Here is a 26,141-nt window from a genome sequence, read left to right on the forward strand (position 1 = left end):
ATGCTATTAATGGACTTTCAATGGATGTAGAATCTTTTGTTCTTAAAGTCTACAGCCATTTCTCTTCTTCCGCAAAGCGGACAGCGGAGTTGAAAGAGTTTTTCGCTTTTGTGGACCTAGAGTGGCAGCCTTTGTTTAGGCATGTCCCAACACGGTGGCTCACGTTGTTCCCAGACATTGCGTGACTGTGTAAGTGCTGGGAAGCACTAAAATCTTATTTCCTTTCCCTTGGGCCAGAAAAAACACCCAGAGCAATATGGGATTTTCTAGGACTTAAAAGTGGGGAGGCCACTATGTCACAAGGCGAGGTTTATCTTTTTTTTGTGCACGACATTTTGGTCATTTTTAACACTTGTATCCTGCAGCTGAAGAAGGATGAGCTGAGTGCCCCAGAGGTACCAGGCATCTTCAAAATATTAAGAAACAACTTAAAGGACAGAGTGGAGAATCTGTTCTTTGGTTTCCTATTTAGTGTCCCATGATTCGGAGTTGAGCGCAAGCATGAAGGGCGATTTTGTAAAATTTTTGGAGCGCTCCTTAAAGTACTTGGAAAAATGGTTTGATTTTTCAGAGAGCCATTATTTGGCAGTAATAGAACCATGCTGCTTAAGAGAACCTCTCACTTTCCAGCAGCTATGCAAAGCTGCCGATGCAGTCCACTTGACCCAGCATTTGGAACTGCAACATTTATTTAATGAATACAGTGTAATTGTTCCCGCTATGCGAGCTGTGGCAGGCACAGACTTGCCATGTGCGCAGAAATGGCTGAATGTTTTGTCCAAGTTGCCTTTTGATGTCCCTAACATTAAAAAAATAATATCATTCATACTTAGTTTACCAGGCAGTAATGCACCTACTGAAAGGATTTTTTCTCAGTTGAAGTTCACCTGGACTGACACACGAAATAGGTGTGATGTGGATCTTGTTAAGGCAGAATTGCAGATCCAGGCGAACATGAAACATTTGTGTGTCGACTTCTATCAATTAGCTCTTAAGAACAAAGAACTTCTGAAGTGTGCTAGTTCGGAGAAAAAATATAATTTCAAATGCTAGCACCAAAACTAATATTACCGGTGTCAAAACTTATTTCCGTGGTCAAATTTCACTTGGTGTGCTGTACTACTTTTCAACCTAACAAACTTATTTTGACTTGTACTTATGTTTTTGTCTGTTTACTTACATACTATTGCACAACCTAATTTGTAGTGTCAACAAAACTTGTCCTTTGTACCAAATTTTTGTCCTGAATTTTGACCCTTTGTCCTGAATTTTTACACTCCCCGTTCAGAATTCACACCCATGCCAGTTGGTCACCCTGAATATAATGCACCTTGCCTTTGGGCTACAAGGACTGCTATATGGGTGACCTACATATATTACATGCAGTGACTTTGACATGGCACACAGTGAGTGTGCCACGTTGTGTTTTCATGCATGGTTTGCATCATAACATGCAGTCTGCAATGGCAGCCTGCATGCATTTTCTATGGAGGTCCCTTAGGGTGATATAATACATGCAGCAGCCCTGAGGGATCCACTTTAGTAACCAGACCTTAAGTACCAGGGGTATTACTTACTATGGACTTACAGGGGTGCTAATTCTATGTCAGGACCTGGTAGCAAGGAGTAGCCTTTACTTTCTTCACTTTAAATAACCAGCAGCCCTTTACATCTCTGGATGTTTTTAAACAAACTACATTTCCCATTAGTCCTTAAGAAAACAACAAAACAGTTCATCCAATCAGAAGGCTGTAGATGCCTATAACAATCAAACAGACTCTACATCTCCCCCTTTCTTAGCTGCTCCAGTAACATACAGATTAGTGCCTTTCATTCTCTTACTTATTGCATGCTGTGCTGGCTTTATACGGTATCGAGCAGGGATATCACAACCCGTCGGACATGTTTTGCCTGCTGTGTCTTTATTTATTTAACATTAAAAATGTACTCCTTCTCTAGCGCAACCGCTGGAACATTGTCATTCCCACGTGGCCGCTTCAGGTGCGCGGTGTGGACAGATCACCGCTAGGTGGCCCGCGCACGTCATGTTTCACACGCTTCGCACATCTGTAACACCTGGCGGCAGGCGCACGTCAGTTTCATTCACCCCGTGCAGTGAAGTGCGCGTCCGGCCGAGTTGCTAATAAAGGGGGAAGTCAGTAGGCCTTAATACTCAATAAGTCTCCATATCCGAAGCGTTTCGAGGCCCTGTACACCTCTTCTTCATGGGATGTACACACAAAGGATGCCATTTCACCTTCGAGATTCGAAGTGTTTTTTATTTCAATCACTCCTCCCTAAGTGGTTGTGCCTAACAGTGTCGCCCATCAGCATTCTGGTAGGCGTAGTCCTTGAAGGTGATTTTATTCGCCCTTGAGTAGGTGCATACCTTTGTGTGCTAGTAAAATCCATTAAAGCCTTGAGTAGGCAGGAGAGCGGGGGTATAGAAATGCAGTTTAAGAAAGCAGCGTCCTGCACAGCCAGGGAACCGTTCCTCGGCGCAGCTACCTCACATGCAGTGATTCTGTCTGCACGGGTGGAATGGTGCTCTTCTCTAGCCGTGTAAATAGGTGATTCAGCAAAACAGCCCTTGAGCTTCAAGAAGGCATACCACGTTGCTTGGCTATCCAGCCTGTTTGGCCTCAGGCAGCTCTCATTCCCTTCCTCCTTACAATTCTCCATATCCGACGCGTTTCGAGGCCCTGTACGCCTCTTCTTCATGGGATGTACACACAAAGGATGCCATTTCAGCTTCGAGATTCAAACGTTTTTTTTATTTCAATCTTTCAAACTGTGGACGTGGCATAAAGGAAGTTTATTGAAATGCTTCAACAGAGAACCGCCTGCGAGAGTGTCTGAGCTATGACCTTTGAGAAAGAGGAGTGTAACCTCAAAACGCGTCAGGTCTTTGGTAATGCTACTGGGAGCAGCGACACAAGTTTATGACATGTGATACACCGAAGGGAGCAGTTTGTTGGCAGTGAGCCCCTAAAAGCTGGGTCGTTTTGTAGGAAAATTATGCACAGTAGTCCTGCCGTGGGGGCAGCAACATCCAAGAAATAGATTGAGGCCGAGGGTCAAAACTGTTATGACCTCGTAACGGCACACCGAACTGGGCTTAAACAACTTATTAGCTGCTCCAAGGCCCACCATGGGTAAAGAAATGCTTCTAATGGGACATTTTTATGCAGGACCTACTACAGGTATGAACTTCGTTCTCTAATGGACTACCAAGTTCAGTATGCAATGTGCGATATGCAGTGCGGGCCCACTGTGGGCGTGGCATAAAGGAAGTTTAATAAAATGCTTCAACAGAGAACCGCCAGCAAGAGTGTCTGAGCTATGACCTTTGAGAAAGAGGAGTGGAACATCGAAACACGTCAGGTCTTCGGTAATGCTACTGGGAGCAGCGACACAAGTTCATGCCATGTGGTACACCGAAGGGTGCAGTTTGTTGGGAGTGAGCCCCTAAAAGCTGGGTCGTTTTGTCACAATGGAAGGATAAGGGTGTGATTGAGGTTGAAGAATTCAAGTTCTTACATTGTAAATTCCCAAAACTACCGGCGCTTTATCTTTTGCCAAAGATACATAAGAAACGAGATAATCCACCCGGCAGGCCAATTGTATCATCTAATGGCAGCTGCCTTGAAAATGCGTCTAGGTACGTGGATTATTTTTTACAAAATTTAGTCCAGAAACTCCCCTCCTATGTAAGGGACTCAAGTGACTTTTTAAGACAAATTGAGACGATCAAATGGGAAGAGAGTTTTTCTCTCTCATCCCTCGACGTTACAAGCCTTTATACATGCATCCCGCACCAGCTTGGTTTGGATGCTTGCATGCATTTTTTATCTAAAATATCGGTTTCATACCTGTACCACACACAAGGTCACTTACAGGTTGTACATGTATAAGAAAAACGCAGTCAAATGGATGCGTTACATAGACGACATTTTTGTAGTGTGGAAAAGAACAGAAAAAGAAGCTATAACATTTGTACAGACACTCAATGACAATGAATTCAATTTAAAATTCACTAGTCATTGGTCAAAAGATAAGTTGGAGTGCCTCGACCTGAAACTCAAAGTTGAAAATAATAAGATTGAGAGCGAATTATTTAGAAAAACAACTGCAGGAAATAGTCTCCTGCATGCCTGGAGCTGCCACCCGAATTGCCTCATCCAGAGTATTCCGGTGGGAGAGCTGCTTAGGACCAAGCGAAATTGCAGCACCAATAAGAGTTTTCAGGCTGAGGAAGGAATAACGATTGAGAGATTTGCATCTAGAGGCTACTCTTCTAAAACAATTACGAATGCCCAAAAAGTAGTAGCAGGAAGAACTAGAGAATCGCTACTAATACAACAACCCAACAATGTTAATGAAGAGAAAAAAGATGAAAAAACTCGTTTCATTACCACTTACAGTAGCAAAGCGTTTATGCTAAGGAAGAGCTTGAACAAATTTTGGCCGATGGTACAGACTGACCTTGACATTTCAGCATGCGTAGAAACATCACCCCAGGTCACTTTCAGGAGAGCAAGATCTCTGAAAGATTATTTTTGTAAGGCAGTTGAACCAAGTAAAACCAGAATGTTAGGTGTACAGGGGTTCTACACTTGCAGGAATTGCAAAGCCTGCAAAAATAGCCATAATATGAAAGTAGCTAGTTTATCATCAGTAGATCAACCATTCGTAATCAAAGAACACACATCTTGCAACACCGAATACGCGGTCTACGCATTGTTCTGCTCATGCAGAAAGACATACATAGGCAGCACAATTAAAAAGGCTAAATTGCGAATCCTCGAACACTTTCGAGCAATTAAAAATGTAGACAAAACCTACCCAATCGCCAGACACTTTCAATGCCACCACGATCAAAATTCAAATCTATTGAGCTTTTGTGTCCTTGACACTATTAAACACAACGAAAGGGGTGGCAACCGATTACAGTGCTTGCACAGGTTGGAGTCCAAATTTATAATACAATACAGGACAATGGCCCCCCCAGGACACAATTGTGACGAGGAATTGGAAGTGCATCTAGGTTAGGTACATAAGACATCAGGTTTTGTGCACTTTACATAGAGCTTAATCATAGTTTTTGCCTTGGAGCCACCACAGTCATTCCCGTACAGAGAATCCATTTTTTCGCTAACCCGCATGTAGTCTTTTAACTCTAAATGTTTATCAGGTTTTGTGTGTTTAATGTAATTTTTCTTTATGTATTGTGATTTAGAGTATTATTTGTTTTGATTGCAGGAAATGCGTTTTTGCCATGACACTGCAGTATTGTCTTACTGAGCTTCGGACATCCTTGGAGACAAACAACTGGAAGGTATGTCCACTGGGGCGAGATTGTGTGCTGGTTTTCTTTAAACACGGTTCTTGATTTTGATATTATTGGCCAAATATATAGACCCAATTGGATAGGATTCCTTCTTGAGAAGAGAAGAACTTTATTGATACATGTGGCCGTAAGCGCTTTTTGACATGAAGTATGTTTTCATAAGCATGGTTCTTTAGTTGGACACTAATTATTGACCAAATATATAAATCGTTAGAATTGAAGGGAGAATTAGACCCAGTTGGGTAAGATTTCCTCTCGAGAAGAGAAGAACTCGGTTGATACTTGTGGCCGTAAGCATTTTTTGACATGAAGTATGGTTAACAAGGAACCAGCAATGTATTCATTCATTAAGTTGTATTTTGCCTCCTGGATTTATTTATTCTGTTTCAGAAGTATAAATTAGCAGAACAAGGAGAGCTACGCATTCCGGCTAGTTAGCGAAAACTAAGCACTAACGGAAGTCTATTGTTTATGTTCCTTTATGTTGTGATCACATGTTTGTTTATTTAAACCAATTGTAAATTCACACAACTTGACTCGTGACCATGGGAAGGCATTCCCGAAACGCGTCGAGTTGATACTTTGTTGCCGATGGATTTTTGTCAAATAAAACTACTTTGATGCAAGCTGGTGTTCGTGCTTTCATACTACCCTGGAGGAGCAAGGAACTTTCAGTGTGAATTGAGTTTGAGATAGAGATATATATATAGATATAGATATATATATATATATATTCACTAAAAAAACATAGGTTTCACATTTGTTATAGTTAGGAATTAGCATTTAAAAAACCTTTGAAATTCATTCAAAAAACTATAGGTTTCGCACCAGTTATAGTTAGCTGAACATTTTACTCATACAAAACCATTGAAATTCCCACGTTATAGTTAGTTGGACTCACTATAACAAGCGCGCCCGCAATCCACTGCTTATGATGTCACATATTACATCATTCATGACATGGTCAGTGACATCACTGATGACATCACTTATGACAACTCAAATGACATCACTGATGACATCATCCAGTGTCTGTTTCTGTGAAGTTTATTTATTTTTATTTATTTAAAAGGTTTTATATAGCGCAAACAAGATCTTCGCAGATATCAGAGCGCTTAACATAGAAGGGTACATTAGGGAACATAGTCAAACAAGTAAATCAATAAATCACAGTACAAATAGTACAACTAAGTGACTACAAAGCCAATCATGTGAATGATAAAACAACTCATACAAATAAGTAAAGGGGTCAAACATGTAATACAGATCGGTGCAGGGTGTTAATAGGGTTCGAGATAGTAGTTCAAGTGTATTTAGCCATGAGGTTAGCTTTTACTTCTTTTTTAAAGAGTGTAGTGGAGGAGATAAGCCTGGTTTCGGGAGGGAGTGAGTTCCAGATCCTAGGCGCCATTCCTGAGAAGGAGTGCTTGTATGTTTTTTCCTTCCGGAATCTTCGAGGTTTCAGCAGAAGATTGTTTGAGCCTCTCGTGTTTCTAATTCCCCCAGAGATTGTCAACTTCTGAGCGAGGTAGCCGGGTGAGTTTAGGTGTACCGCCTTGTGTGTCAAGCAGGCGATTTTCAGATGTATTCTGGCTTCAAAAGGCAGCCAATTCAGGGATTTCAAGTCAGGGGTAATGTGGGAGTACTTTTTTGACCCAATGATGAGTCTCGCTGCAGCATTTAGAGAAGCTTTTAGTGGTGCGGTTGTAGTTAGGGGGAGTCCGCAGAGGGCGGTGCTGCCGTATTCAATTCGTGGGATGACTAGTGCTTGTACTGCAGTTTGGAAGTCTTTGGCTGGGAGGTAGGGTTTAAGTTTCCTCAGAGTATTGATCTGGAAGTTCGCTCCCTTTGTTGCCTTGCTGATATGTTGCTGCATGTTGAGATTAGTGTCGAGTGTTATGCCTAAAGATTTTGCTGAGTCCACGATGGTGGGTTGGACATTGAGTGCGGTTAGGAGTTTAAGCCAATGTTGAGTGGTGGATATCTTCGCTGGAGGTGAGATCAGAAGGAACTCTGTTTTCAGGGCATTGAGTTTGAGGTGATTATCGGCAAGCCAGGATTGGGTGCAACTGATCGTTGAGTTCAGGAGCAGGATGTCATTGGGTGATTGTAATTTGAGGTAAAGTTGGGTGTCATCAGCGTACATGTGAAAGTGTACATTGGATGCTTGTAGCAAGGTGGTGAGAGGTTCCATGACTAGGTTGAACAAAGTTGGGGATAGAGAGGATCCTTGGGGGACGCCTAGCGTTACAGGTATTGGCGAGGACATCAGGTTGTTGCTCTTGAATTTTTGCGACCTGTTGTGAAGAAAGGAAGTGAACCACTTGAGGACAGTTCCAGATAAGCCCATTCTTGTGTTTAGTAGTTCTAGTAGATTCTCATGTTTAACGGTGTCGAATGCTGAGGAGAGACCAAGAAGGATGAGGAGGCCGGTGTCGTTTTGGTCTAGCATTTGAAGTGCGTCGTCAATTATGTGAGTCATAGCAGTTTCTGTGCTGTGTCCTGCTCGGAAGCCTGACTGGTGAGGGTTGAGGAGATCGAATTGCTCAATGTGTTTAGACAATTGTAGTTGTGCACATTTTTCCAGCAGTTTGGCGAGAGTGGGGATATTGGTGATGGGACGGTAATTGTTGAGATCAGAGGGGTCGGCTGTAGGTTTCTTTAGTAGAGGTGTGACCTGGCCAACTTTGAGGGAGTCAGGTATGCTGCCTTGTTGGAGAGAGCTGTTGATAATTTTAGTCCAGAGAGGGAGAAGAAAAGGGGTAAAGTCTTTTACTGCGGCGGCAGGGAGGGGGTCCGTGAGGTGATTGAATGGTTTCAGGGTGCTGAGCAGTTTGCCAATTTCTTCTTCCGAGTATATGCCGAAGGTTGACCATGTAGCATTGTTTTTTGGTTCAGTGGGTGCTAGGCATTGCAGTTTGGAGTAGAGGCTTGCGTCAATGAGGAGATCGCTTTTTATTTTGTCGGTTTTTTGGATAAAGAAAGCAGCGAAGTCTTCACAGGAGGGTGCCTCACGCCCAGTGTTGAGTGGTTGTGGTTGCTCCTTGGATTGTGACTTGATTAGCTCAAACAGTTTTCTCGGGCGGTTTTTTGCTTGGTCGAGTTGGAGGCTGAAGAAGTCCGATTTTGAGCGTTTTATTTTCCTGAAGTAGGCGTTTCTCTTTTTCTTCAGATCTTTTAGGTGCATTGCGGAGGGGGCTGATCTCCAGGTCCGTTCTGCCATTCGCATGTCTCGTCTATCCTCGTTGAGACTCCCGTCGTACCATGGTTTGGAGATTTTAGTAGAGACTCTTTTTAGCTGCATAGGTGCGACCTCATTAATTATAGAGGTCATAGCGGTGATATAGTGGTCAGTCAGAGTTTGGACGTCCGTGGCGCCTGTAGGTGGGAGTAGGAGATTGCAACTGTTAGGGGGCAAGGAGCCTGGTTTGAGTTTTTTCAAGTCTCTTTTCCAGACTTTGGGCTTGGAGAGTTGAGCCGGGTTGACTTTGACTTTGACTTTTTCATTGATAAAGAATGTGATAATATAATGATCTGACCAGTCACAGGGTTGGATGGATTCGAGTTGGATAGATTCCTCTTTGGAGATGATCAGGTCGAGGGTAGAACCTTTCTCGTGGGTTGGGCTGTTGCATATTTGGGTGAGGTTAAGGGCATCAAGGAAATTTTTAAGACTATTTACCACCGCGTCGTTGCGGTCATTCCAGTGGAGGTTGAAGTCATCAAGGTATATTTGGGTGAGCTGCCGTCCGGAATTGGTTGAGATCATATCCATGATTTGTTGGGAAAAGGTGAGATTGTCCCTGGGTGGGTGGTAAATGCTGTGAAGAGAGCATATCGGTTTGCCCTCACTAATGATGTCGAGGCAGATGTATTCCCAGGATGTTGGGGATGGTAGGGATGTGGAATTGACTTTCTGAACAGAGAGGTTGTCCCTGTAGATGCATGCGATTCCACCACCTATTTGGCCTGTTCTGTCGAGCCTGATAATGTGATAGTTGGGAGGAACCAGAATGTCCATTATGGGTGTCGAAGATTCAGTTAGCCACGTTTCAGTCAGGATGATTAGGTCAAGGTCCTGCGATAAGAGTAGTTCAGCAATGGCGGCGGAATGTTTCATGGCCGATCTGCAGTTGAGAAGAGTGCATTTGAGACGGGGTGTGTAGAGGGTGTTAGATGGTTCTAGGGAGAGAGGGATTTTTCTAAGGTTATTGGGGATAGAGAATCTGCTGTTTAGTGTAGGTGGTCTAAGGGGATTTGGGTGTATCGTGGGAATTTTGCGGTGTGGTGTGGTTGAGTGAATTTCGGGGGCTGGGTCATAGGAGCGAAGAAGGGTGAGTGTGTCGAGGTCAGAAGAAGAATTGTGGGTGCGGCGAGGGCGGTTGTTGCGATTAAGAACTGGGATTGAGGTCGGATTGGGGTGGGATAGCTGAGCGCGAGAGTTAGTTGGGGGTGGGGGACAAGTTGGGCGGGGATGTGATGATGTGTGAGGGGTTGCAGGGGCGATGCGGGGGACGAGGGCAGTTGCTGTGCCTATGAGCAGGGATTGACGCCTGGTGTGGGGCCTGATTAGGGTGGGAGTCCGCCGGCGGAGTAGGGGACAAGTTGGGAGGGGAGGTGGAGGTGGGTGGGGGGTGTATGGGGTGTGTGGAGAGTAGTTCTTTGATGGCGTGTATCTCTTCTTTGATCTGAGTGAGGGTGGCCGTGATGTATTCCATCGAAGGGTAGGTGGTGGGGGTGGGGGTGACAGTCAAGGGTGAATGGCTGACCAGGGAATTCGTGTGCATGTGGGAGAGAGGGCTGGTGTTTGAGCAGGTCTGCGTTGTGTTGGTGTGAGGGATGGAGTTAGGGGTTTTGGGCGGTAGGGGTGTGGATGAGGTAGGGAGGAGGTTGGTGTTATGGGTGAGGGCATTGGTGGTAGGCGGGGGGGTCAAGGTGTAGGCTGGGAGACTGATAGCCGTAGTGGGGGTGTAGGGAGGGTAATGGGGGCTGAGAGTAGGAGGGGAAGTGGGATTGGAGATGTTCCTGTTGATGGGGGCGGGGGGGGGGAGTTAAATTAAGAGAGTGGGTATGTTCTGCGAAGTTGGTTGGAGGGTAATGAGGACTGAGAATGGGGGGGATAAATGGGGGGAATTGTCGGAGTGCGTGTTATTCTGGTGCTGGACTACGTTAGGTGTGTTATGGGTGGGAGCTGTGCTGTCAGCGGCGAGCGGGGTGTTAATGCCCGCTGTATGTGTAATAGGAGTGTTGAAGGTATGTGTGGAGGTCCGCGAGTTGGTAGAAGGGGCGGGGGAGAGAGCGGTGTAAGAGGGGGAGCGATCTGTGTCTGTGAATGAGTGCTGAATTGCGATAGTGGGGTTGTGGGTAGGGGATGGGAGGTCAGGGGTGGTAGGTGTGTCCCTGATTGAAGCGTATGTAGCTGTGAGGTCATGATTGGTGGGACTGGGGGAGATGTGAGTGTTTGTCCGTGCATTGGAGAGGTGTTCTTTGAAAGTGGGGAACATGTTGTCTAGCAGTTCCAGGTTCCTGTCTGTCGATTGTGATAGGACAATCCCGTTATTGTAAATAGTGATGGTGGCTCTGCCTGGAAAGACTTGGGATGGTGTGATGGAGAGAGTTAGACTGTGAGCGGATTTTCTGGTGGAGGAGACGGTGAGTAGGGTGAAGAACGCTTTTCTCCATTGTGCTCTGCGTGTGGTGTGGAAGATGATATCAGTGTTCAGGGATCCATTGACCGGTGAGAAGTAGGTGTCAGCAAAGTTCTTTACATCATTTGTGTGTTACTGTAAAGTTTAAATATGTTTTACATATTCAAGAATGAGTGGGTGTATAAGTGTCTGGATAAAAGATTTAGTTGGTGTGTGACTGTCTGTATGAGTGAGTGATTAAATGTGTCTTACTGAATGCATGGCTTAGTGACTAAACTGTCTGTATGTGTGCATCATTAGGTCTGTAGTTGTGTAAGGTGCTGCATGTGTTGCTATATAAGTGGCTATATGGGTTATTGATTGGTTGCCCTACTATTTGTATGTGAGGGTGAGGGTGAGTGTGTGTGGGAGTGGCTGGGAGGTGTGTGACTGTGCATAGATGTGTGAGCAGTTGATTTACTTGGTGTATGGGTTCAAGAGTGCATGTGGAAATAGCTGTATGGACGGTTGACTGTGTGCATGGATGTGTTGGTGAGTGAATGGATATCTCAGTGTTACATGTCCAAGTAAGTACATATGTAAAACACAGTGCATTTGAGAGTTGGCATATATCAATGACTATACATGAGAGTCTGTGATTGCGTATGGGACTGTATGGATCAATGTGTACTTGTATCAGTGATTGTAAAAGAGAGTAAGTATGTGTTAGTATATGTTTGAATAAGTAAGGTGTTGTGTGTATAACTGTATAGAAGAGGAAATGGGTGTGTGATTGATTCTTTGCATGACTAACCAGGTTTGTAAGTAAGTCCATGGTTGAGTGGTAGCGTGTCAGTGTCTGTATAGGTGTAGGAGTGCATATGATAGTGTTGTATTGATGAGTGACTATCTATGAGTGATTGTATGGGTGAATGAGTGGATGTGTGTGTAAACTTAGGAATCAGTGAGTGTGTATGTAGTAACTAGTATTGGTGTGTCAATAGTTTCAGGAATGGTAGTCTGTATTCAATACTGGATGTATCAAAGATTAGATTTGAGTGTGAGGAGGTGCATTATATTATCACATAGATGATGTCATCAGTGAAGTCATCAGTGATGTCATCAGTGATGTTATTTGAGATGTCATCAGTGATGTCACTGACCATGTCATGAATGATGTAATATGTGACATCATCAGCAGTGGAATGCGGGCGCGCGAATTATAGTGAGTCCAACTAACTATAACGTGGGAATTTCAATGGTTTTGTAGGAGTAAAATGTTCAGCTAACTATAACTGTTGTGAAACCTATGTTTTTTTAAATGAATTTCAAAGGTTTTTTCAAATGCTAATTCCTAACTATAACAAAAGTGAAACCTATGGTTTTTTTTTTGTGAATTTCAATGGTTTTTTAAATGCTAATTCCTAACTATTACGATTGTGCAAGTATTAATTATTATTAATTTATTTTTGAAAAATATTTTTCCAATGTTTTTTTTAATCATTTTTTCCTGGGGCGCTCAGGGTGCGCGCACCGGTAAGCTCTCCGGAGAGCGCACCAAGAGCGCTATTTCTACGTTCGTTAAAAAAAAATGTATGAAAAGTAAATAACGCAAGACATTTAGTACCATACTTATAAAAGCAGTATTTTTGATTGACGAAATGAAAATGAATTTACATTTCCATAAAGCTATCAAAATGTCACTCGGAAGCGCTTACGTTCGCGCCGCGTAAGCACCCCCGGAAGCGCTCCGGTGCGCGCAGCGTAAGCGCGTCAAGTCATGCGACCTTAAAATAACTCTTTTCATTGGTTGCTAACAGTTTTTTTTTACAAAGAATGTAATCCCCACCCATTTCCTTCACTTCTTCTTTCACTTTTGTGACTGCAAGACCTGACTTTCTGCTCTTGGATCTTTGTTGGATTACCATGGCTGCCAGAAGATCCAGAAGTGAAGATGACACAGAAACATTTATTGATGAAGAGGTTCCTCCTCCCCGGGTAAAAGAACACTTCATATGGAAGATTTTTTCCATTCCTGATGATAAAAAAAAAGTAAATGCTCCAAAGGTGGAGTGCCGAATTTGTCATACAGTCCTCTCACGGGGTGACCCCACCAAAAAATATTTATTTGGGAACTCCACGATGATTCGCCACGTCGAGAGGAGGCACGCCCAGAACTTTGCCCGGGAGAGTGTCAGAGCTCTGGCACAAGAGGCTCCGAGGGATGGTGCCTCTACTTCAACCGGAGGACCAACTACATCGGTGAGGAGGCGACCAGAAGAGCTGATCCCTAACATTCAACCTGCAATTAATGAAGCCATAATTAAATGCAAAAAATTTGATCAGCTACTTTGTTATGGGGAACAAAGTGTTATGCTAATGGTTCGAACAATAGACAACCACCGCTGCCAACCCCAGTCCTAATTTTGATTATTTTTTTTGCTCCTGTTGAGCAGTTTCCCATTCCCTGTTTTTGTTTCTGTTGAAAAAAAAGGAAAAAAGATAAAAAAAGTTATTTTCAGAACTACCTCCAATTCTCATCAAAGAGCTGTATTCTTAAAAAAATGAAAAAGAGTAACTGAAGTGGAGTGCAGTGAGAGAAGAGAGGAAAATGAGTGAGAAAGCAAAGAAAGGGATGAGAGGGGAAGGGAAGTGAAGTAGGGGGACTGAAAGAAGGTGAGTGTGGGGAACGAGAGTGAGGAGAAGGAGAGTGAACATGGGGAATGTGGATAAGTGAAGAAAATGTAGTAAAAGAACGGTGGTGTGGAAGGGTAAGAAAAGAGCAATGATTTTTAGGAAAGAGTGGAGATACAGACTGGATAAAGACAATTGATTGTGAGACAAGGTGACTAAGGCATTGAAGAAACAGAGAAAGTGAAAGAAAAAGTTAGAGTAGAAGACTGAAGGCCACATTTATGAGGCCATGCGTCACTTTTACGCCGCCGGTGCGTCACTTTTTGTGACGTACCAGTGGTGTAAAAAATGCACCTTGTTGTGTCATATTTACAAAGTGAAGCATCTAGGTAGATGCATCACTTTGTCAACCCCCACGCCACATTAGATCTGCGCCAGGTGTAATGTATGGAAAGGGAGCGTATTGACGCAAGAAAGGGTCGTAGAAGTGACGCAGTGATATCTATGAGATTTCACTGCGTCACTTTTAGAACACCGTTGCGTTAAAATCTTGCGCCTGCCTCACACCAGGCGTAAGACTGACGCAAGCCCTTTCACATGGGGCTGGCCCTATGTGAAAGAATGCATTGCTGGAGTTGCGTCACTTTTGTGACACACTTCAACAATGCATCACTTTTGCGCTTACAGATACGTCAGAAATACTGACGTATCTGTAACTCCTTGCGACATAATGCGTCATACATTTTATATTTTACGCATGAGTAGAAGACTGAAGGCCTCATTTATGAGGCCATCCGTCACTTTTACACCACCGGTGCGTCACTTTTTGTGATGCACCAGTGGTGTAAAAAAATGCACCTTGTTGAGTCATATTTACAAAGTGACGCATCTAGGTAAATGCTTCACTTTGTAAACCCCTGCGCCACATTATACCTGCACCAGGAGTAATGTATGCAAAGGGGGCGTATTGACGCAAGAAAGGGTCGTAGAAGTGAGGCAGTGAAATCTATGAGATTTTACTGCGTCAATTTTCTTGCGCCTGCCTCACAGCAGGCGTAAGACTGACGCAGGCCCTTTCACATGGGACTAGTCCCATTTGAAAGGATACATTGCTGGAGTTGCATCATTTTTGTGACACACTCCAGCAATGCATCACTTTCCTCTAAACACTCTACGTAATTTTTTTACTCTATTTTTTTACACTGTTTTTCCCCGTGGTGCGCTCAGGGTGCGCGAACCGGAGAGCGTACCCGGGAACGCACTCAGCGCTTACCCCGCGAAAATTTCAACAAAAAAAAAAAATTTTTTACCCTTCAGGGTCCTTCTAGGCCTCCCTCAGAAAACCTACGGGGTGTCTACTCGGCCCCCTTTTAATTATTTACCCCTTTCTTTTTCACCTCTTGTGTCTCGATTCTACCGAGACACAAGATAATGGACTCTCCGGACTGTTTACAATGTTGACAGACACCCGACAGCCAATCAGCTTTCCGCTCGCGCACTCCCATAGTGCGCAGGGTGCGCTCCCCGGTACACGCCTGTAGATATATATTTGTGTTTTTGAAGTTAATTTTCGTAAAAACCACGAAAACAATTTTCACCAAACATAGCAAAGGCACATCTGCGTAACCAGTCCCTACAATTTTGCCAAGTTTGGCGTAATTCCGTTCAGCGGTTCGGGCTATAGACTTGTCAGACCGTCCTATGGAAACTAACAGAGAAAACACGTTTTGGGTCCCCCATTTTTTCTCAGCCCCCACTTCACGAATCCCCCCGAAACTTTCAGGGAAGGAGCGCAGCGGATCTGGCCAAAATTTTGGAACATTACACACAAATTCCTCAACCAGCGCCAGAGTTATTCACAATAGAATGTGGCGGATTTCCTATGGTAGCCAATCCTAACTATAACTACCTACTGGTGTGTTACAGATCCTTAAGGAGGAGCTTGAGGGCACAGAGGAGTATATGGAGGAGGAGGTCACCCACCTCCCTATGGATGATCAATTTTGCCAAGTTTGCACAGCGGACGCGCTGGCATCTATTTAATAAATGCTTATATGTGAGTCTAGGGAAAACCCGTGACTGAAGCAATGCACAGCCTGAAGGCACTAAGGCCTGAGTTTTATAAACAAATGTTTTCAATTTATTGAGCAAATTTCGATTACTCCAACATTCTCAGAAATATCCAATGTAATTTATAAGTCAAAGTTAAACTCAAATGTTAATACATTTCAGAAATCTGATCCATTTGTCAGTGTTGAAAAATACATATCACTTTTAGGTTAACATCTCAAAAGAAACATTCATAAACAACCCAATGCATTTCGGGTTCATCCCGAACCCTTCATCAGGGGAAGTCACATTACAAATATCCACATCTATGTGTAGTTTAAACTCCCCGGAGTCAGTCAGATTGCGAATCTACAATAAAGACATACAATAACCTTGGTTGCAATGAAAAAAGAAATAGAATGCAAATAGAATGCAATTAAATTCAACAGGATTCATATTCCTGTAGGTTTTTGCATGCTAAAAGATGACACAGATACCGTGAAGTGTTGAGTTAAAGAATTCCAAGTTGTGAGAGTCCAAAGATAAAGTGTGGCTACACCACAAGACCCAAACACCAGTAAATAGCCTAACACCAAATAAAGAAAAGACTCAGGCCGTGTGCTCCATGGGTTGTGTCATTGCCACACACCAGTGTAATCTGAAAACAACTATCGCCAAGAAGTGCTCCTGAATAACTCTAATATTATACCTTCAATATCCTGGTGGAACAAAAGTGATGTTTCTCGTATATGCAAAGGACAGCCGTTCTTCCTATTATTGTAAATGGAGTTATACTATTTTGCCTTCCTTATTTAACCAAAAGAATACACTTGTGATAGTCGGTAACATCAAGCTAAATACTCACAAAAGAGCTTCAGTATCAGATCCAAAGTGGCAATTAGAGACGATGATAATCTCGTAAATCACTGAAAAAATAGTAATAATAATGAACTAGTGATATTAAGAGTTCAATCCTATTCAAACGGTCACAATGCGTTCTCAATATATTAAAGCCACAGCGTCTTAATCTTACCTCTAAAACAAGTAATCTCCCCCTCCAAAATAGATCCTCGGTAAGGACAAAAAACTCTTAATAGTGAGAAGGTGGAGTAGTTGAAGTTAAATTACCCCTACCTTCCAGTTTCAAAACACCGTCCGAAAGTCTAACTGCTCCTTGTGTGTGTTCAGCATTTGATTGCCGGCTCCAAAATCGTAATCTAACAGGATAGATGTTGCGCCGCCCTCCACGTGTCATCAACATCAGAAAAGGACTAAAAACTACCATCATCCAAGATGGCGCTCGAGGTTAAAATAAATAAACATAGAAAATCAAAGTGGAATAACTCGATGAGTAGAATATAGAGAATGAGTGATCTAAAGTGAAAATGGATGAAAGTGATGAGGAGTAAATAATTTAAGTAATACAAATTTATTTATTTAAAAAATAAAAATAAAAATAAAATAGAATAGAGTATAGTATAATGTCGTCAAAAAGTATGCAAAATACCCCTCACATTCTAGAGTCACTAAAGGTGACGCTTATAAAAAACACAGAAGTTCGTAGTCGTCATTGAGACCCCCTGGGATTACGGTCCCTAATTTAATGATCCATTGTGTCTCCTTTCGTGAAAGTGTGGTGTTAATGTCCATGCCTGTTTGTGGTACTATACACTCAAGGATTGTGATCTGAGTTGCGGAATGGTATGACCTGCATTAATCCAATGTGCTGCTAATGCGGAGTTCATATTTTTGTTACGTATGCGGCTCTTATGCTCCACTATCCACTCTAAAAAAGGCGATAGTTGTTTTCAGATTACACTGGTGTGTGGCAATGACACAACCCACGGAGCACACGGCCTGAGTCTTTTCTTTATTTGGTGTTAGGCTATTTACTGGTGTTTGGGTCTTGTGGTGTAGGCACACTTTACCTTTGGACTCTCACAACTTGGAATTCTTTAACTGAACACTTCATGGTATCTGTGTCGTCTTTTAGCATGTAAAAACCTACAGGAATATGAATCATGTTGAATTTAATTGCATTCTATTTCTTTTTTCATTGGAACCAAGGTTATTGTATGTCTTTATTGTAGATTCGCAATCTGACTGACTCCGAGGAGTTTAAACTACACATAGATGTGGATATTTGTAATGTGACTTCCCCTGATGAAGGGTTCGGGATGAACCCGAAATGCATTGGGTTGTTTATGAATGTTTCTTTTGAGATGTTAACCTAAAAGTGATATGTATTTTTCAACACTGACAAATGGATCAGATTTCTGAAATGTATTAACATTTGAGTTTAACTTTGACTTATAATTTACATTGGATATTTCTGAGAATGTAGGAGTAAACGAAATTTGCTCAATAAATTTAAAACGTTTGTTTATAAAACTCAGGCCTTAGTGCCTTCAGGCTGTGCATTACTTCAGTCACGGGTTTTCCCTAGACTCACATTTAAGCATTTTTCCAGGGGGATTGGTACTTTCTCCTATAGCACTGCACGCTAACAGTGATAATAATTGTGTTAATTCACTACACTAGTGATATAAATAGGTGTGCAGATCCACCCACATTTACACATCTATTTAATAAAAGCACCTTTTTGCACCAGCATTCAAAGGGTTCACTCTTCGTCATCTTTGGATTTGAGCAGCGACAGTCTGCGGTGTGGCGAGTATACAGAATATATATATATATATATATATATATATATATATATATATATATATATATATATATATATATATATATATATATATATATATATATATATATATATATATATATATATATATATATATATATGTTACAGATCCTTAAGGAGCTTGAGGGCACAGAGGAGTATATGGAGGAGGAGGTCACCCACCTCCCTATGGATGATCAATTTTGCCAAGTTTGCACAGCTGGGAGGCTCTTGCCACAGATGCATGGGTATGACCAACAGTAAGAGGGTTTCAAATAGAATTTTATGGCATACCCTTCCAATCACACAGACCAAGACTCCTAGCTTTCTCCCAGGACCAAGCAAAAATACTAGACCTGAAAATAACACAACTTTTGGAGAAAAAGGCTATTGTCTTTATACCCCAAAACTTTTCTAAGCAACCTTTTCCTCATGGAAAAGTGGAACAGCAGCCAATGTCCTGTTATCAACTTAAAGAAGTTGAACAAGGGGCTTCTTTATCGTCACTTCAAGATGAAACGCATCAATCTTGTCAAGGATCTTCAGCAAATGGCCAACTGGATGATCCGCTTGGACCTGAAGGACACCTACCTGACGATAGCCATCTTTCCACCTCGCAGACACTTCTCGAAATTCCAGAACAGATATTCAAATTCACCTCCCTTCCTTTCAGTCTATCTTCTGCTCTAGTGTGTTTCACCAAACTGAGACTGGTGATCACTTGAGTGCCCGGGGAGTGCAACTGATTGTCTACCTCGACAATATCCTGATCCAATGTACAGTACGGTTGTTTGCACACTTATAGATGCCATCAATCTTCTAGAATCTCTGGGCTTTGTGGACAACATGGAGAAGTCCGCGCTTTACCCATCCAGTTCCTACAGTTTATGGGCTTCCTCATAGACTCGGTCAAAGCCACCCTCAGCCTTTCGTCTGACAAACTGCCAAGAAAAGACACAAACTCAGGAGAACACTGTCCAGACACAGGTATCACTATGACAACTGGCACGTAAAGTGGGACTTCTCTTGTTCTCCATTTAGACCATTTTCCCAAGGCCTTTTCATTATTGGGCCCTACAACGTCTAAAGATAGCTCACCTCCACCAGAGTCTTACGTATTCCCAATCCATCCCACTCTCAGCAGAGGGCTGAGAGAAGATACAATGGTGGATCTCCCATATGGAGGCCTGGCGACCTTTGGCTCCCAACCCGATCTGGTGATAGAGTCTGATACCAGCAGGTCAGGCTGGGGCGCTCGCTGCGGAGAATTTGCCACAGGAAAATGGACCTGCACATAAACTGTTTGAAGTTGATGGTAGGCTCATTCGCTCTAAAATGGTGAAACAAAGACAAGGTTCAATGCTCAGTTCTTATGAAAATGGGAAATGTGTTGGCGGTCCGCTACGTTGTAGTGTAGTTCCTATATTCCAAAAGGCTCTGCGCATTGGAATAACATATACTATAGATTTGACGTAGGACTTAGGTCGACTAGGTCTCTATCGAATATATTAGACTTAATTGTGAGTGCCAGCTAGCTCAGAGGTCACTAGAAACTTTCTCGAATTCACAAGAAGGGATTAGTTTCTGACAACCGCATAAACATGACAACTTTGTTTCCCAAGAATAAGAAATCAATCTCTAGAGTCGCGGAAACAATAGCTAACTATTTTACTCAGTCAATCGTGCATGCTTTGTTTCACCAGAGGTGCAGAGAAATAGAGAGACGGGCGTTTTCAATAAAAAGGGTTTTTATTGAACAGTCTTCTTTCTCAAGCATAAGAAATGAAGTGCTACAATCGCAATACTTAGCATGAAGTAAAGTGCGTACAGTAAAAAGAGTATTATAGAATAATTTTGTAATAGCAGGACATGATTTCTAAGCCATAGAATACCTAAAATGCATAAAATACATACAGTGATAAATAATGACTAAAAGTACTCAACTGGTGCTTCCAAAATACGCCTACCCCGGTGTACCTAACCTAGGTCTAGTATGCGGGAAGAAGTAAGTGAGGTGTAACTTAAGTTTTAGTATGCTTTTGCCAAGAATCTATTCCAAGAATTCTCTAAGGATGTAATCAGCTCCGTAGCTTGGTTTTAGAATGAAGGAGGTCTTTTATCTCTCTCTCAGGACTTGATTTCCGAGCAACCCGCAAGGGTAACCTGGAAACACTGGAGCCGTATTTCTCGGCAGGAGAAAAGTCAGCGTCTCTCAGTGCGTCAGCTGGAGGGTCGGCTTCCTTCGGCACTTGCTGCTGCAGGGCGCGTCTGGCACGTAGATAGTCGAACTGCTCCAAACCACCGTGTGTTTGTCTGGGCAAATGTAGGCATATTTATACCTTGAAGGTGGCGAGTTTGACGTATGAGTGGACATAATAACTTCATCAAAGTCTCAGTTCTTTGAAAACTCCATGATTTCCTAGATAAATTAGTATTCAGGCAAGGGGAAGTCCCTAGCTGCTGAAGAAGGCGGGTTTTTCTAAGAAATCGTTGTGGATTCTCGGAACTTAGTGGAAGTAGCCATGCCGTATTTGGGCTGCATAGGCTCAGTCTGAATATGGGTATGATTTCTATGCCTATATAAGGATCGTGTGATTTATACCTATACATGGGCATGAATCGGGAAAATTACACTAGGGTCTTAGATTCGTACATAACACCCACTCCATGATATTAAGCTCAATAAAACGAAATGTATAAGCACTGAACATATCTATGGCTATGGCTAGTGTTTACAATCCCACCCAAAATACAAATTGCATTTGAAAAGGTTTGTACGCATGAAATGAGTATAAACTGTATGAAAAATACAAGTCTCAACACATATAAATCATATTATGAGAGCATATATTCTAGCTTTTATAAAATACTAAATTACATTCATGAAATGTCTCTTAAGGTACAGGAAAAAAAATTGAGACTATCCCATGGTATAACATTTAAATGGTCTAATTGTTAGGACAAAGCCAAATATTGTTATTAGGAAGTTTTCAAAATCTTGTTCTCTAAGAATAGTTCTACTTTAAGCAGATTACTCTGTGCCAACAAGTTCTATTTTGTAAAAAGTTCAAATTGTTAGATGGTTTGTTTTGGGAAAAAAACGAAGGCCGAATTTCAGGGAACGCTGTGTGCATGAATCAAAAGTTATTCTCGGCGTCGGGAGAAAACATCAGATCGTTTAGGCTGGCAAAGAAACGGTCTACCATAGTAGGCGAAAGTGGAGCTACTTCAGTTAGCAGATCAAATGTGCATAGATGAGGATCATCGCCGTCAGCATTTGATGCATTAGCAATGTCCGCAGTAGGTGGTACCTGTGTGCCTGTAGTGTCAAATATCTCACCCTTAGTTAGACTTGCCGGTGAGACCTCAATGAATGCAGTCATCAGAATGGACAGCTTTCGGGGGCAACACGATGAATGAGTCGTTACCGGACCTAGCAAAGCGTCAACATCCGATGGCAGGGCTGATGGAAGTGTAAGACAAATGTCCAACATGCATTCCTCTCTGAAAAGCAGGCATCATAGAGCAGGTAAGATGCTATCTTGCCAGATTGGTCTGAACGAAAGGAACCAAGTTGTGTTCAGATCCCTTAAACGAGCCAACCCAAGAATCTGTGTAATTCTTTCACGATACCTCATGGCCAGGAGGCATTGTTCCATGATAGCCTGGGTATCTCTGGTGACTGGACTTGCCATATCGGAGCAGAAGGAATAAAAATAGAATTCCTGCAACGAGTCCCAAGATGAGAGGCAGGCCGCCGAACACAGAGTTCACGAAATTTGGAAAAATGCAGAGGACTGCTTCAAATGGTGTTAACAGTCCCGAAAAAATTGCCTTAAATACACGTGCGATGCCACTGGTATCAGACATGTTTAAGATTTGACCTAACATTTCTGCAAAATGTACTGGGCAGTTTGTTGATAATAATGCATGTATCTCTGCAGAAGTCCTTGCAACTTGCAGCTCATACATTTCTCTAGACGAGGTCAGTGGCACAGTTTTTTGTAAAAGAATGGCTTTTATTCTGCTTAAAGTATCAATTCGTATAGAAGAGATATTCAGTGAAGGCCATAACGCTGTCTACCTGTCTGACTTTCTTCTAGGATACAATACTTGCATACAACAAGTGACCCTGGATGACACACTAACTAGATACGCTTTTCCTGGCAACATGCCACAACAGCTGTGGTCATTGAGCATAACGTAGCGGCCATTGGATAGCTGCTTGAAAATTGGTTCTATCACTGTGGAGGGTGAACCGTGCAGGTGGCAAGAAAGGTTATTTGCAGAACCTTTGCAGGCTCCGTGTAAATTAATACCTTGTCATAAAAGTGTACCGCTTAGTGAGTTCTTACAATTCTTACCACTAAGGAATACTTCCTTTCCCCCATTCCAACATTTGGGTGTGTAAGGTAAAGTCCAGGTCAACTTAACGTATTCTTTACCCAACATTTCATACAGGCCTGCAGGTATATGCTGTAGACAATACTGAAATTGAAAAATCGTCACTGGTATCGTGATGGTGCCATGTATTATCCATTCAATGACAGGCTTCTCAGAAAATGTCTATGGTAATCTTTCCAGTTTTTCAATACTCAGCACCGTATAGTCTGCTCCTTTTTGTGCCAAAGAGATTTGTTTATCTGTATTGTTAAATACAGTAAATAATGATGTGGTGTTGATTAGACGCCATGGCATGTAGCCTGAACAGAGATTTTGTAACGTCCAGCCTAACAGCATTATAGAACGTAATTGAGACTGACCATGTTGTAACATTAGCAAGTCCTGCTCTATTATGTCAATGGCAGATGATACAATGCTGTCCAAAGAATAAATTCTGGAGGACAAGAGTCAACCCATTGTCCTCTACAGAGAGAGCTTTCTCTAAATTAATACAATCAATTTCTCGTATTCTTTCTGCAGTTTCTATTTGCGTTATTTTTCATGCCTCATTGTAAGCAGCGTGTATACCGGCGTATATGAAACGTTTTTTACGTGGTTTGCGAGGCCCCATTAAGAAGTCTTGCAAATCATTGCCTTCTTTAAGCAAAGATAAGTGTTGTTTGATTTCTGGAAGTATAGATTTCTGTAGCCACTCAAGGCACAGTTTTCCTACACTGTAAGTAGTTACTATCCCTGGATGTTGTCTCTGGGAATATCTTGGATCTGGCCTATTCACTGTGAACCCTTGTGTTTTGTTCATGAATCTATCTTGACAGTTATTCGTGTCTGTGGGTCAGATTAAACATTTTTTCCAATCAGGATTAGTTATGTTCTGTTGTAAAATCTGTTTTACGTCCACCTCCTCATCTGCAGTGTTATTACTGTCAGGCGTGTGCTTAGATATGGACGTTTTGTTTAATCTTTTATCTTAGCCAAGCCAAGAAGTTTGTTGAACAGTGTCATTTAAAAACATTATTTGTTCTGGTATAATGCAGGCTCTGAACAGGGCTTCTAAACCATGCACCTGCCAGTCTTTTGTGCCCCAAACAGTTTTTGTTTCAATGATGTCTTTCCAAAAGTCAAAACCTAATGTAGGCAGCTGAGCATAAAAGTTTGCAGAATAAATTTGTTTTGTATTGGTCAACATTGTTTTCATTCCGGTCTTATTCATAATTTTAAAATAAAACGTTCCTGGATTTGTAACATTAAACCCTGAGAAGTACGGAAACTTTTCATTAAATGTTTTTGAGCTACCCTTTGGTGGCGTTGGACAATGTTTCCATTGATTATAAGTAAAAACATTTCTAGGGTTTGCAGATTTATGCAAATAATGGTGACCATAATGATTAAAACAATACATTTGTTCATAATCTGATACACCTTCTAAGTATTCATGTTCTGTAAACTTAGCCGACATTTCTAAGTCTGTCATCATATTATTAACAGTTTCAAAGTCCCAACCATCAGAAAATGTGCTGGGTGATACAAAGTCACTCAAAGAAACCTTTAACTGGTATGGAATCTTCAGCATTTCCACCGGGCCATAGATGTCATCAGTTCTGTCCCATGCTACACCACCAGGTATAGGAACGGCTGTGATGTTCACTGATGACAGGTCTCTTCGTTCACGATGAGATGATTTGTGAGGTTTCAGGAGCAAGTTGATTTTTTTACTTGCTGTGTCCATTGTACTATATTTTCCATCTATCATCCTTCCCAAGCTTAACACCAGTATGAGCCAGAGCAGGAGGAAAAATACGCCTAACAACACAAAATTCAATCCATGGTGAAACCAGATGTTTTTTCAAGCTGATTAAAGAGTTCTGCTAGTTTTTCTTTGAAAGTTTTATTTGCTGGCGTATTTTCAGGTTCACTGGGATCCTCAGATAATGTATCAAAGTTGCTGAAATAGCCAGAGGCAGTTCTGTCAATTGTTGGGATTGCATCCAGATTATTTGGAATCGTTGGAGCCGCTTCTTCCTTTGTCATATTTGTATAGTCAGAGTCTATATCATTGTAGACAGGAGTTTCTTGACAAACTGTTATTTGGGTCTCAAGAGGCACAAGTTCCATGGCTTTGTTGCATAGTCCTTCTTTTCTTACTGCAGGTTTATCAAAAGCGATAAGTCTTTCAGTTTGAACGTCTTGGATTGTAGCAAGATTCGGTCGTCTGCTCCATCTTGGGAGTCCACTAGGCCTACCACTTATTATCGGCCACATGATGTGGTTTGACCAGGTCGATGGACACAACTCTGTTCTCCTTTTTACCAGCAAGGGGCAGAAGTACCACTGATCTTGTTCCTTGGATTGCTAAGACAGGTACTGCATTTCTGTAAGAAGGCCCAAATTCTTTCTTTACCGCGATCTTTTCCTTGACTAGATCCCCAATCTTTGGAATCCAGACAGGTCTTGCTGGGACAGGTGGGTCTTCTTCAGTGGTCGTTGGCTTCTGTATCTTGTTACTCAGACTTCTTCTTGTTTCATTTAAGTCCTGTAAAACAGCCAAACGATCTTTGACATCAAAGGTTTTTTGTTCCACCACTGAGGTTTGACAATCGAGGTCTTCGATTATCATTCTAGCACCAAACAGTAATTCATATGAAGTGATTCCACCCAGAGAATTTCTTGGCAGATAGTTAAGACTACGTTGGACACGTATCAGATGTTTGACCCACCCGTCACCCGAACCTAATACCCTAGCTGTTATGGATTGCTTTATGTCACGGTTTTTTCTTTCCACTACCACATTACCCTCAGGATGGAAGGGACTAGAATACCGCAATGCAACTCCCAAGTTAGCCATGGCCTCTTTGTAAGCTCCAGAGCTAAACGCAGGACCCTGTTCAGAATGTAGCGTGCCGATTGCGTATGTGCCGATAAAGACTCGCAAATCCTTTATAACAGTTCTGGCGTCAGCCGAGCACTGGGGCCAAATCCAAATGAATCTTGTCTTAGTAGATATGGGACCGCATCTGTCCATGGTAACGTCTGCGTGTAGATAGTCTAATGCTGTCTAACAATGGTGTCTGAACTATGCTCGCTACCCTGTAGTCAGGTATCTGGTGATCTTCAAAGCTATGATATCTGTAACAGGTATCACAGTTTATTCCAAATACGTAAACTTGGACGCTCATTCCTGGCCACCAGTACATCTCTTCTAATTCTATTAGAGATTTTAAGATCCCTTGATGTGTCAGACCCTCTCCCATATGTGCTTCTTGAACCAAAGCACCTCTCCGGTTCCTGTTTGGAATTACTCTGTCACCCACTCCAGGGATTCGAGCAAAAGAAACGGAGTTTGCATCAATTATGTATGTATACTTGAGTGGATAGTTTAGAGGTAACACTGCATGGC

General features: G+C 42.3%; 1 protein-coding gene across 3 annotated transcripts in view; it reads right to left on the reverse strand.

Annotated features, from left to right (window-relative positions):
* Positions 1-26,141, reverse strand: part of UBR2 (ubiquitin protein ligase E3 component n-recognin 2) — a 1,804,160-nt gene that overhangs the window by 1,628,881 nt on the left and 149,138 nt on the right. The gene's annotated exons all lie outside the window — the stretch shown is intronic.

Source organism: Lissotriton vulgaris, chromosome 6, assembly GCF_964263255.1.
Source record: "Lissotriton vulgaris chromosome 6, aLisVul1.2, whole genome shotgun sequence".
Lineage (NCBI taxonomy): Eukaryota > Metazoa > Chordata > Amphibia > Caudata > Salamandridae > Lissotriton > Lissotriton vulgaris.